Raw genomic sequence first — 12,545 nt, 5'->3', positions numbered from 1 at the left:
ATACAGTACTGTGTTGTCAGTGAAGGCAAACATGGGTATACGGGTGGATAGATGGGTGGACAGGCTGAACTATTAGGTATGTCTATGAAGTGGGGAGTATACCCAAAACCATGTATAGTATTGGCAGACAATGATCCTATAAGTGTATTTGTATGATCTGAATTCCCAGGTGTATAGTAGAGCTGAAAAGGGACAAGGTTGTAGTCACTTCTTGGTCACAGCCAGCTACCCAGAGTGACTGAGTAGTTGAACCTGTGGGCTCAGGACCATAGCCACAGGGGACATCAAGCTTAATTGGCATAACATACTACACAAAACAATTTTCCATCTTCTACTCTGGTGAGTAGCGACTGGGATCTTAAAAGCTTGCAAGCAGCCATCTATATGCAACAATGGATCTCTCCTCATCCACAGCAAAGAAGAATGAAAAAATCAAAGATTCATGGAAACAATTAGTCCTACCGACTGGTACCCCATGCGATCCTCAGCCTATACGACTATGAGACCAGAAGAACTAGGAAGTGGCCAGCTGCCACTGTCAACCACTCAGAGGGGGATCTATGGAGGAGATCCTGGATAGAGAGGGAGAACAATGTAGAACAAAACTCAAAATCATTTGGAAAAAGGGGACCAGATTTGCTGGTCTGATAGAGACTGGTGGAACCACTGAGACTATGGCCCCTAGCTGCCTTTCAGGTCTGGAATTGAACCCAGACCTGTGGCTTCCAGCCAAACAAAAGACAGGCATATGAGTTGAACATTTACCTGAGGTAGATACACTCCTTGGAGAAAACAATCATGGGAGAAAGAAGGGCTGTTTATGTGCAGGGAGATAGCTCAGGGGGCAGGAGTGCATGGAGGGATGGACACAGGGAAGAGGTAACCGTTGGGAGGAAGTGGGAGGGGAGCTTTTGCATTGTGGTAAATTGTAGTCAATGTCATGAGACAAAGTGTATGTGAACTGCTGTATGGGAAGTGAATTTGCTCTGTAAATTTTCACACAAATCACAATTTTAAAAAAAAAAGAAAGAAAGAAAGAAACTCCAGAAATTATGGCTATTCCGTGGTAAGGGAATAGGGTCCCAGTTTCATAGTGTGCGTCTGATCCAGCCCTACGGTGCACCACCCTTTACTTTAGCAGCATTACATTAATGCACTCTTCACAACACACCAACTCAAATTAGGTCTTGAAGACCTACTCAACTGTTACCTTCTATGAGAAATCCCTTCCAGGCTCCCTCCTGCTTCCTAAGCTCCTACTCACCACAGTCCTAGAATTCACTCAGTATTCACAGCTAAGTATACTTTGCCATCACCAAGCAAAGGCTCACCAGCCTTTGTTTGCTCCTTGAGAGCAGAGGCTATCTCCCCTTGGGAACAACCTGTTTGACCTCAGCATCACAGTCAGAGGAGCTAAGAATCACTTACAAGATAGTTGTACAAATATAATGTCCAACTTTATGGGAAGATATTTTGAAGGTAACAACTCTACAACAGCTATTGTTACTTTGTATGGCTAGAGTATAGTTTGTTTTTTCTGTAGTCATCTCTTTTTTCCAAATTTCTTTCAGTGTTTTTTTTTAATAACTTCATTGAAACAAACATATTTCTTCAAAAAACTAATTAAGCATAGTGTCTGACATAGAAGGGGCTCCATAAAACTAATTTAATATCTTTACTCCTCAATTGCAGGCATTTTTCATTCTGTGGGGGATCAGAGACACCTTTGAGAATCCAATGGAAGCTGTAGATGCTCTCCCCATGAGTGTGTGTGCCCATGCCTAGAGCACATACACACACCATTTTGCATATGATTCTTTTAGGGAGCTAAGGGATGAACGGATGAATAAATGAATGGATGAAACCTATAAGGCAAAAAACAATATTATTCCTTTAGACATCATACCCAACCTCTTCCCCACTTCCACTTTCTTCTCCCCATCCTCCACAGCGTTCCTATCATTAGGCAGCAAAAGGCAAGGCCAAGGAATATCAGTAAGAGCAACACTACAGCCAAAGCCTCCAGTGGAATCTGTCACCCTGGTGTCCAAGGGTGGCAGCCATGCACTCCCGAGAGGATTTGGAAAAATCCTAAACTCCTCATCTGAACTCACCTCCTGCATAAATTTTATCTCCTGAGGTAGAGAGGTAGAGCCAAGGATACCACTGGAACCTATAACTGCTTTTTTTTTTTTTTTTTTTTAGGCTCAAATTAGCCCAAGGCATTCACAAAGCTCCGGAAAATGCAAACTGAATGGGGTAATGTGGGGGGGGGGGTTGTGGAGGGGAATTTCCTAGTAAATTAATATTCCTATCTGGTGCCAAGGACAAACTGGGAATTCCCAGATCATCCCCCCCCCCCTTAGCATTGATGCCCTTCCCAAGGCCCGTACCATTTACGGAAAACAGTCAAAATTCTGTTTTCAAATGTTATGCAAACCTTCACCTGCTTCTGCCTCCTTGGGAGGGCACAAGAGGGAAACTGAGTGATGAGAAAAAGTCCAGGCAGAGCTGCAGTGATTGAACAGTGCCTCTGAAGACTGTGAGTCCCTGGTGTCTGTGGTTCAGGTAACCCTTATGATGTCTCTCCATAATAAAGTACAGACTTAGAGGGCAGGAGCTGATCCCCAAATAACCCAAGTAACATCACTCAGCTATTAAAAGTTCTAGTGATGAGTGACAAACGGGGCTTGTTTATTTTCAGCCATCCCCGAAGCCACATGTTAATCCAGGGTCATACCACAAAAGCCCATTTTCCATCTCCTTGGAAAAATAAGGAAGGAAGTGGCAACTAAGAAGTCTGGGACTTCATTTTAAGGTTTGTCCCTAGACTTCATCCTGTACTAAAAAAATATTGGCTGTCCTTGAAACGCTGGGATAAAGGAACTGCTATATCCCAAGCACTGTGTGTCCTTGTCTTGCCAAACAATCCCCAAGGGCAGTGATAACAACTACTACTATTACTACTTCTATTTATTGAGTGTTTACTACATTCCACTCACCTTTCTAAGCTTTTCACATTCCCCCTTCAATCCTTTAAGGTACCTTTAAGGTAGATACTATTATGCCCATTTTGTAGATGAGGAAAGAGGTTAAAATTTGCCCAAAGCTACACTGTAGAAAGTGAGGAAGCCTGGATTTGACCCAGGAGTGGGACTGCAGTACACACGCTTCAGCGTCTCACTATATGTACTGTATTTTTTTAAATTATTTTTTCACTATTGTTGTTGTTAATTGCCACTGAGTTGCTCCCTGACTCATGATGACTCCATGCGCAATGGAATGAAATGCTGCCCAGTCCTGCACCATCCCCATGACTGGCCACAAATCACGTTATTGTGACCCATAGGGTTTTCATCAACTGATTTCTGGAAGGAGATCACTAGGTCTTTCTTCCTAGTTCATCTTGGTCCAGAAGCTTGAGGAAACTTGTTCAGCATCATAGCAACATGCAAGTCATCACTGACTGACAGATGTAACTGTGCATGAGGTGATGGGCTGTAAACCAAGTCCAGGTCTCCTGCATTATCCACTGCAATTCTGTCAATTCCAACTCATAGTGACTCCATAGGACAGACTGGAACTGCCCCATACGGTTTCCAAGGGTGTAAATCTTTATGAAAGCAGACTGCCTCATCTTTCTCCCATGGAGCAGCTAGCTGCTGGGTTCAAACTGCCAACCTTTTGGTTAGCAGCTAAATGCTTTAAGCACTGTGCCACCAAAGCTCCTTCACCTCCTGCATGGAAGGTGAGAAAAACACCAAAGCCTTATGTTCTCCGCAGGCCACCAAAGGGCTCCTGGTCACTCTTCAGACTTTGCTTGAACCAAAGTTTAGGTCTCACATGGCCTTTTGGGGTGCAAGGGACTCCCTCAAGGCAGTTGGTCCAGAGTTATACTGATTGTCTATGTTTTATCTATACCTACCTAGGGGTAGGTTCCTGGGGTTACAATCTTTGCTTCTCCCTTATACACACACACACACACACTGATACTACCCTCACCTGATGAGGTCTTGGAGTTCATAGCAGGAATTCCATTTGGTGGAGGTGAGCTGGCTCACAGAAAGTCGTGAACTGTGATGCAGCCACCCCTAACGCCAATCCAAAGACTTCATGGCCCCAACCCCAGGCCTGGAGTCATTGTGGAAGTTCCTATGGGGCAGTTCCAGCTCCTCAGCCTAGGCAGGCACCAGGGGCAGTGTAGGCACTGGAACAATTCTGAATTTGGGGTAAGGAATGCCCTTCCACCTCACCCCTCAATCACACACACACATACACACACACACACCCAAGAGCTCTTTATTTCCTGAGGACCACAATGGTGCTCTTTATCTGATGAAAGAACAAAGTCTTTCTAAGCCTGAGCCTGTACAATTACCGCCAGCCTATTCACAGGCACTTGGAAGAATCCCTTTTATTACTATCAGCTTCACTCTCTGCCCTGATGGTGTTTGAAGGCTTTTCTTGAACCACCCTTTTCTCTCCCCTGAAGCTTGGCCTCGTGTTCCTCAGACCCCTGCCACTCTTTTCTGCTTTGCTCTTCCCTCTTTGTCCTTCTTTTTATGGAAAAGATTAATCTAAGCCCAATGGGTTTTGTGAAGTTTCCATTGTATGATCTTTTCATCTGCAGCATGCCTTATCGGTGGTATTTTAATAGTAGTACCTGTGATAGGATTCATCCCCTTCTCACTCTTCAAATCGGGAAGGCTCCATTTTTGATGTCTCTAACCTAGCCTATAAGATTAAAAAAAAAAAAAAAAAACAACCTCCACCACTTGTTTACACTTGTTTACTTCTTTGTTGCTTTGACCGTTCTTCAAGCCAGACTGTCCACTCAGCAAGAACAGGTATCCCTCCTGTCACATTCAATACTACAACCTCAGCACCTGGGACAGCGCCATGCACATTGTAACCAAAAAACACCCAAACCAAACCCACTGCCATCATATTGATTCCGACTCATAGTGAATCTCATTGGGTTTCTGAGGTGGTCAATCTTTACAGAAGTAGATTGCCCAGTCTTGCTTCCACAGGGTGGCTGGTGGATTTGAACCACCAACCTTCTGGTTAGCAGTCAGATGCCTTAGGTACTGTGTTACCAGAGCTCCTTAAGCACTTAGTAGTGGCCCAATAAATATTTGCAGAATTTGTTAAATCCACCAAGGATCAACAAGTCAAGTCATGCCAACATAAATGCATTCATGAGAAAAAGTATAATGGAGTGAGTAAAAAAACAGAGAAGAAGGCTGAGTGATTGCCACCTGCCAGCTGGAGAGCTCAGGCAAGACACTTTGTGCCCCTGGGCCTTAATTTTCTCATCTGTAAAATGAGTTTATCAAGAGTACCTTCTTCAGAGTTATTGAGAAAATTAAGTGAGTAAATACAAGTAAAGCACCCAAAACTACACTTGACAAAATATAAGCATTCAATAAACATTAGCTACTATTCTCTCTACAAACCCAGTGTGTGCTGTTGTTGCTAGGTGCCATCAAGTTGACTCCAACTCGTGATGACCTTTTATGTACAACAGAATGAAACACAGCCCAGTCCTTACAATCATCCTCACAATCATTGGTATGTTTGAGTCCATTGCTGCAGCCACTTTGTCTATCATCTCACTAAGGGTCTCCCTCACCCTCATTGGCCATGTACTTTACCAAACATGATGTTCTCTTCCAGCAACTGGCCCCTCCTGATGACATGTCCAAAGTAGAGTGAGTTGGACAATGTTGTGTTGTAGTCCACAAAGTATTCAATGACTGATTTTCAGAAGTAAACTGCCAGGTCTTTCTTTCTAGTCTGTCACAGTCTGCCTGTGAAACCTGTTCAGCATTATAGCAACACGTAAACCACCATAGTATGACAAACTGACAGATGAGTGGTGGCTCCAGTGTGCAAGGGACAAGAAGATGTGAAGGAGATAATCTCAAGATGTGAGGCAGCTGGACAAGCTACTGTCAGAGGAAAGAATGTGGGGTTATGGGATCCCTAGAATCAGGGGGAAGTGGGAAAAACTAAGATGGGTGTTGGAATTGAATAAGAGAACAGAAAATCAGAAAAGTGCATTCCAGGCAGGAAGCTGAAGTGCAGGGAGGGAGTCTGAGACAAGACTGGAAGGGCAGTTTCAGACAGCAATATAAAAGGCCAAATTATACTCAATGTAAGATTAAAATAAAATAAGAACAGCTATCCACGACTCTGCCCTCAAAATATGCCTAAATCAGATTCTCCCTTTCCTGGACTAATTTCAAGGTGCAATAGAATTTTCTCCTTTCAAAAGCATGGCTTTAAGGTCACCAGAGATAGCCACTTTTCTGAGCCCATTCTCCAAAAATGGTGTTTTTTTCCAACTATTTTTACAGTATATGTGGGCATGTCAAAAGTTGAGTATTATAAAAAGACTTTAGAGGAATAGGAGCAAAGTTCACAATCAAAGTAATATGACCAAATCACAAGCCTATGGTTTTTAATTTGCTAAACTTTCTGACTTTTAAACTAACAGCGGCATCTTGAAGCAAAGTCTCAATAATTTACTCATTTCATAAATACGCCATGAACACTTATTATATACTAGGCATTGTTAAGTGCTTTGGGAATAAAACATTGAACCAAACAGTCAGAAATCTAAACTCTTCTGGAGCTTGATTCTAGAAGAGGATCATTTTTATCTTGCTTCTGATGATAGATATATGTAGGAGTTTGCCACAACAGTATCTTGGATTTCCTATAAAAGGATTGGATGCATAAATGGGGTAGGAAAATGAATAGAGGAACTCATTAATCAATTCATTTCCCGGGTTTCTGGCTTTGCATAACCTTTGTTCTATTCAAGGTCCAGCTTCTCATCTTCTTGTTCCTCCCCAGCACACTTCAGCCAAGTATTGTGAGACCATAGCAGTAAGGAATATATTTGGCTGCAAGTACAAAAGGACTCAACAACAAAGGCTTAAACAAGGCAGACATTTGTTGGAAGTCATCTCAGTGTTGGCCCAGCAGCCCAGCTGTGTCATCAGGTTCGTTTTATCTTTCTACTCTTCCGTGTATTATTGATTGTTGGCTTTTCTAACACATCTGGTAGGTTTGTGGTTCCAAAATGGCTGCTACAGCTTTAGACATCACTTCTGCATTCAAGATGGGAAGAAGGGGGTAATGGTGGCACCAATGAGTTCTCAATTGTCTCTTACATATAGAAGAAAATGTTACTCAGAAGCCCCAAATAGACTTCATCTTCTTATTAGCCAGAGTTTGGTCACAAGACCACATCTATACAAATCCTGTATTTGGATTTTCAGCTCCCATAATCAGAAACAGCATGAGAAAGAAGAGGATTGGAAATGGCTTATGGTAGCAAAGACAGACACAGTTCTTTACCAGAAACCCACAAGACATCAGGCTAAAGGTTGCCCAATTTCCAGCTGGCAAAATTTAAAAACCAAAAAACTGAGAAAAATGACACATTTCAGACTAAGTCCGAACATTGTGAATTAGACCAGAGCTAGTCCTTTTTTTAGAAAAAATCTTAGGCTGAAAAGTCCCTCTGTTGGAGGGAATGCCTCCATATTAACATGCATAGTTCTAGGATTTGTGACACAGCTGGAAATTCATACCAGAAACCCAGATGAAGAGTCATATTGTGGAGTTAAGCAGGAATTTAGGATATGATGTTAATAGTCTGGCTCCGTCAGTTATGAGGGATTAAAAGCTAGAGAAGGGAGTCAAAGAATGTAATCAATGTCAGTGAATTGTACATGTAGAAACTATTGTTTTGTGGTATATTTTTCTGTATGTAGTCTCAAGAACAACAAAATAAGTAAAATTTAGTAGAAAAAAATGTATTCTGAAGGGAACAAAAAACTATAGGAGAGGGCAACTCCCACTTCATATTGATCACATAAACCTACCAACCTAGCACATGCTTTCATCAGGGATAAGGAAGGTACTGAGGAGCAAAGTTCACTTTACCACCAAGTATATCCTTTGTCCTCACCAGACGAATTGTATCCTTTACTCAAGTCAAGTAAACATTTTCTTCCATCCTTATCATGGGTCCAAGTGTTTCATTTCTGCCGACTCATAGAGCCTTGGGCTCCTCCCCTTTTGTCAAGTGACAAATCAGTCAAAACAGAAGTTTGGCATCATGGAGTAAAAAGGAAAAGCAAAAACCCAAACACAGTTTTGTGTGTATCTCTGTACATGTGTTTGTGAGAAAGCACACCCACGTACAATGTTGAAAGGCTGTACTGGCCTAATCATAGCCTAAGTCAAGGCCTTTCTTTGTAGTTCTGACCACATTCAAGTGTTTTAGTTCAACAAATGACTATAGAGTTCCATAATGATTTTCTTTCATCTGGACCAGTTAAACCAAATTGTTCTGTGAAGGGATATAACTCATAATCATGCTGCTGTGTTTGGAGACAATCTCAGGAAAATGAGCTCTGGTCTCTGCATATATTCATCCATTCACCCACTAATTTATCCACCTATCTACTTATCCTTCCATCCATCTATTCGTCCAGTCAGCCAGTCAAGCAACCAGTCAGCCAACCAGTCGCTTATGTACCTATCAACCTATCCACTTATCTTTCCACTCTATACATCCAACCAGCCAGCCAACCAATCAGTTAATCAACCAGCTAGTCAGCCAGCCATTTATCCACTTAGCAGCCTATCCATCTATCCTTCCACCCACCTCTTCATCCATCTACCCATCCATCCATCCATCCTTCCATCCATTGGTCCGTCTATCCATACAACAAATATTCACTGATTTCCTTCGGGCTTTCACTATGCTCTCTACTTCCTTGTCTAGCACATATACACTTTCACCTCCGTTTTTCATAGGGAATGCTTTTCACTTTGTAAAGTCCCACCGATCCATAAAATCTCTTCAGGGAGGCCCTTCCTGGACTATCTGACCCCACGGTGTTATCTTTCATCTATTCATACCATTTCATAGCATTCCTATAGTATTTATGTATTATAGCCCTCTTTTATTATACATTCATTTACTGCCTTGACCATCTATCTATTCACTATTATATTGCATTGCTCTTGTCTCTGTGATTGAAATAATCTCCATTATTTCTTATCTCCTCAAGTGAATTGTAAACTCTGTTAGCAGAAAACTATGGTTTTTACTTCTTTTGAAGCCTCCTTCCACACTCAGTTTCTTGCATAATGTTATACAAATTGTAGGAGTACAATGAATATACATTGCTTGGGTGTAAAGTTTCCTCATCTATGAAGTGGGAATGATATTGTGTTACAGGAATATTGTGAGGCTGAACTGTGATTGTGTACATTAAAAAGCTTCATAAACTGCTATATGGTATAATCCATAAGGATGTGGTGTAATAGATAAAAGGGGATAAGATATAGGTATAAGATATATAAAGTAAAAGATAGACAATATAAACAAGATATAGATATATAGATATAGATATATATTATGTATATATATAAGATAATAACATATAAAAGGCATAATAGATAAAGAAGAAAGTACTAAAAATGTTATTATTAATGGTAATGTTGCCTTATTTTTCATTAAAATAAATAACATTTATTAACCATATGCTAACTAACTAACTAACTAATGCACTTCCATCAAGTTGGATCCAACTCACAGTAACCCATCCTTGGGTTTCCGAGGTGGTATCACTATGGAAGTAGATTGCCCAACCTTTCTTCTGGGGAGTGGCTGGTGGGTTTGAACCTCTAGCTTTCTGGTTAGCAGTCAAGTGCCTTAGGCACTATGCCACCAGAGCTCCATAACCATATGCTAGTTATCTATAATCTGAATAAATAAGGATTTGTTCAATACACATTGTGATAGATTAATATAGATAGATAGACAGAAAAACAGAGAGAGAGAGAGAGAGAGGGATAATGTCAATTTAACTCTGACTTGTAGTCAACAGAAAAGAAAAAAAAAAAAAAAACATTTCCCCATCCTGAATCATCCTCACAATTGCCAGCATGTTCCAGTCCATAGTTGTAGCTATTGCATCAGTTCGTCTCTCTGAGGATCTCCCTTGCCCTCTCTGGCCCTCTATGTCACACTTCTCTAGCAATTGATCTTACTGATGAAATGTCCTAAGCAAGTGAATAGGACCATGTTCTGTTGTGATCCATAAGGTTTTCATTGGCTAATTTTCTGAAGTAGATCTCTAAGCCTTTCTTCTTAGTCTGTCTTAGTCTGGAAGCTCTGCTGAAACCTGTTCACCATGGGTGTTCCTGCTAGTATGTGAAATATTAGTGGCAGAGTTTCCAGCATCACAGCAACATACAAGTCACCACAGTCCGACAAACCCACAGGGAGGTGGTGGAAGTAGGCAATTGAACTTGGTATTCAAGAGTGCTCAAATGAGAGGCAGAGTCCATCTCTAGCTAGAGAAGTAGAAAAATGCTTGATACTTTGCTCCCAGCCTTCCTTGAAGCCTGGGCATGGCCAGGTGACCTAGACTTGGTCAACCTGATATACATGTCCCTTGGCCTTGAATAGGGCAAGGAAGTGGGAATGGGGTGATGTTGGGAGTGATAGTCACATGGAATTTCAGAGCCCAGAGTGGTAATGGTGCCAGTTGCAGTGCCCAGTGCCCATATCAAAGGGTTAAGAAGTACAAGTTGACCTCCAGAGTTGAATGATGCTGGCAGTAGTTTCCCCCTGCCCCCAAACCAGTAAAACCAGGCACTATTTGTGCTATTCTCTGACTACAGTATTCCATTTGTTCCTGCCTATTTGCTTCATCTGGTTGTAAAATTTTTCTGAGGATTCTATGAACTACCTAATAGCTTAAAACTTTTTTATCTGCCTTTATCAGCTTTAGTAATTTTCTGTACTTATAACCAGGAATCTTGACTTCACAAGTGCCTAGCATAATGCTTGGCACATAGCAGGAATTCAAAATTGGTTCCTTTTCCTTTTGGGCTCCCAGCTTCTTTCCTTTCACCCACGTTTCATTTTGACTCCATGATCAGTGGAAAGGAAACCTCTCCCTTGCAAAGAAAACATAGAGTCCCTCCAGTCCGTATTCATCCTCTCACTAGTTTCCATGAAATATCATTCCACAGGCTAATGACCGTGGGGTAGTGATAGCAAGAAGCAGGGCAAAATTGCTTTCTGTTTTTAAAATGAAAGGAGTTTTGAGGGCAAACATAAACTTGTTCACCAAATCCCAAAACATGCAATCAGGGAACATCTGTGAGTGCTTAGAAGCAGAATTTGGGGGACAAAGAAAAGGAAACACTTATTTACATGGCAATGGTCTTTTGGATTACATAAACTGATGGACTTCATTAAATGTCCAGAAGACGTAGAGGATAAAAATAAATATGACTTCATGAAAGGTTTGCTTAATTCACGGAGAAAGAAGCCATATCAAGTAAAATGAAGAGGACACTAGGGAGTTTTAGTGAGCACATTCTTAATATTCTTGGATGGAAATTGCCACTGGCTTCCACATAATACCCTTACTATGAGGTAGTTAGGGGAAGGCGGTGGGTCAGTGGTTCTATGCTTGAGAACGAGGTTCAGTTCCCAGCCAATGCACCACCCATCTGTCAGTGGAGGCCTGTGTGTTGCTGTGGTGCTGAGCAAGTTTCAGTGTTGCCAGGACAAATTAGGAGGAAAGGTCTGGTAAGTTACTTGAAATCAGCCAATGAGAACCTTATCAATCACAGTCATTTATTGTGCATGGAGTCGCCATGAATTGAGGTAGGTAAGGGCTGACTGAGTTACTGAGGGATTGTAGAATTCATTTAGTCCGTATTCTATATCCATTCAATGCAGGGATCCCCCCACAGCACCCTAAGCAAGTAGTTATCAGCCACTGCCTAAATTCCTTCAGTGAGGAAATAAATGGTTCTTCCAGTAGAATGATGGGGTGTTATGTTGGCATTTCTTGTTTCTGTCCACAGTATTAATCTTCCCCTCCAATGGCAGAAGCACAATTTCTTTCTCTCTCTCCTGATCCTGCGATCTTAGGGAGATTGTCAATGTTCTTGGCCTGTCTTCCCTTGGCCAAGTCAGGCTCATCAGACTCTTACTCCATAAACTTTACATCTTGAGTGGAGTGACACCAAGAATTTCGTAGAGGATGGTGGGGGAAGAAGCTAATTTATTCCAACAGTAGCAACCTATTGAGTTGTTCCTTCTCTCTAAGGTCCTAGACATCTCTTGCTGCTGTCATTTTCCAAGCCTGGTTCTCCAGGCTATGAGAGGCTCTAAATCCTCTAATTTTCTTTTTCCTGCATGGGTTCATTAGAATCTTTTTCTATTATTTTCGACCAAAAAATCCTAACTGATTTAACTCAGAATGGCAATATTAACAATCCCTAGTTGTAAGAATGTTCTTCCCTATATCAAACTGAACTTTGCCTGAACTCTCCTATGCTGGGTCTGTTTTCTGGAACAACTCTGAGTTAATAGTCTCCATAGGAAGGCCATTCAAACATTTAAAAACAACATACTTTCTCTAGTCATCTTTTCTTCTGGGATAAATAAGCTTGATTCTTCAACACTTCCTTGTAGAATGTAGTCTCCA

This window comes from Orycteropus afer, unplaced genomic scaffold, assembly GCF_000298275.1.
Source record: "Orycteropus afer afer isolate SDZICR_OR568_19922 unplaced genomic scaffold, OryAfe1.0 scaffold00199, whole genome shotgun sequence".
NCBI lineage: Eukaryota > Metazoa > Chordata > Mammalia > Tubulidentata > Orycteropodidae > Orycteropus > Orycteropus afer.
The sequence above is the reverse complement of the archived record's forward strand: the minus strand, read 5'-3'. Positions refer to the sequence as shown.